Source organism: Rhagoletis pomonella, unplaced genomic scaffold (assembly GCF_013731165.1).
Source record: "Rhagoletis pomonella isolate Grant_MI unplaced genomic scaffold, Rhpom_1.0 Rhpom_scaffold_00001, whole genome shotgun sequence".
Classification (NCBI taxonomy): domain Eukaryota; kingdom Metazoa; phylum Arthropoda; class Insecta; order Diptera; family Tephritidae; genus Rhagoletis; species Rhagoletis pomonella.
The window spans coordinates 3,020,260-3,022,316 of NW_023458555.1; the positions used below are offsets into that span (position 1 = coordinate 3,020,260).

Consider the following 2,057-nt stretch of genomic DNA (forward strand, 5'->3'; position numbering starts at 1 on the left):
GATCTACCTGAAGAAGAAATCACCTATGTAGATGCACGCGAATTGGAAAAGAAACTAGAGGAAGGCGCAACCATGGAGGACATTGAGATGATGAAAGCCTAAACAGGAAACAGCGTGTGCTACGGGGGGTTAGATATAAGACTTATGTTTGATTAAAAATGATTTACTGCTAATTTATAAACAGCTTTTGACAAAAATACGTACGTACGTAGTAGTATATATTTATTGCGAGGTGTGATTTTGAGTCGAGTTCATTACATCCAATTGAGGAATTATTTCAATATACCATAGTTTTCACCCCCTAATAGTGAATCATGAAGTGTGCTCGCTGTCGGTTCAATAAAGAAAGCGACGTGCTGTCGTAATTGGATTATTGCCGCTCTTTCTCCGCAACCACTGCTTATCTATTGGTACTAATGGTTGCCGTCCTTATGTCCGGTATTTTGTAGTTAGTTATAAAATTGAAACTGAGAAGAGAAGTGCATAATTTTATTGTTTTCAAAATGCATTTCCAGCGTATGTATAAAGATTGACTAACAGAATGTAAATATTTGTTTAATACACATGCATTTCTTTTGTCTAAAGAAATACTGTTTGTTGGGGCTATCATCATCGCATTATTGGCATTTTTGTGGTTTGTATTTGTACCGTTGTTTGGCGACAGCACACCGAATGAGCTCACTCCCCAATCCGGTTACGTCTTCGACTACGTAGTGGGTGAGCGTTATACATTTTCATATTAGGTTTTTAGTATGTGCAAATGTAAGGAATATTTTATGCATTTTAGTTGGTGCTGGAACTGCTGGTTCAGTGGTAGCTTCACTGCTAGCCAAACACAGCCCAACGTCATCAGTGCTGCTCATAGAAGCAGGCGACTCATTTGGGTTGTTGAGCAAAATTCCTTTACTAGCCACTTTCCAGCAGAAAGGCCTTAACGATTGGGGATTTTTATCGGAGCCACAGGTGTATTCTTCGCGTGGACTCGAAGGACAGGTGAATATTAAAAAACAATTTCTTAGCTGAACAAAAAAAAAAATTATTGGAATATACTAAATTTGACCCAAATAGGACAATGGATTAAAAAAGGATTATTTAGGAATTTAAATCAATATATTCTTACAGTTTGGAGCGTTTTCATTGATCCTAGAAAATTATATTGACCTCAAAAGGAAAGAATTCATTTTCTTAAGTGTAATTCCTATGGGAAAAATAAAGCCTCGCGGCGCCACCTCTTACAATTGTCCTAGAGAGGTGAGATTCATGGAGAATCATTGCTACACCAAATGCTAAAATTTGAATCTTATTTCGGTCGCATCGCAGGATTTTTTTACGTTGTCTAATGTACACACATACATACATACATATCCTCATCATAACAAAATGTCTTGTTTCCCAGCCAACCATCAAGGTCCTCAGGGTGCACAATAGGGTGATCTAAAAAAGTAAAGTCGCTTTAATGCTCTCACCCCCTAGTATGTACTGTTCTATAACGAAAAAATATACCCCTCTTTTTATTTTGAAATCAACACTTCCTCGCCTGGGTAAAAGATTGTGGTATGTTAATTTCGGCAGGTTGTGGGAAATCGCGATTGAAGCTTGGAATGCAATTTCTTAAAAACGCGATGATATATTTTTACTCCAAAGTTTCTGAAAATGTTACTGGTTCACAAAATTTTTAAATTATTTTTAATATTTATTGTTAATTAGTTTTGAGTTAATGAAGGATTTTCTTTTGTAAAATTTTGTCGTAAGCGTCATTTGTCTATAAATTGGCAGCCACTTTGTATGAAATACGACAAAATGCGATCAAAATTTCTACTAAATCAACGACACTTTTTACTCAATATCTGAGAAGCTATAGGAGATATCCAAAAAGGGAGAACGTCATTTTAAGATATTGATTAGTTTAATATAACTGCATCACTAACTAAATTTTTACTAAATTATCTAAAGATATCTAAAAACTGATAACACTAATCGAAAGGCCTTATCTCAAAATGTATAACTGCATCTAAAACTAAAAATCGTCAAAATTGCGCTTACGACAGTCTTTTACC

At 35.4% G+C, this 2,057-nt stretch overlaps 1 protein-coding gene across 1 annotated transcript in view; it reads right to left on the bottom strand.

Annotated features, from left to right (window-relative positions):
* LOC118736448 (neither inactivation nor afterpotential protein G) overlaps positions 1–2,057 on the bottom strand; it is a 26,770-nt gene that overhangs the window by 23,107 nt on the left and 1,606 nt on the right. The gene's annotated exons all lie outside the window — the stretch shown is intronic.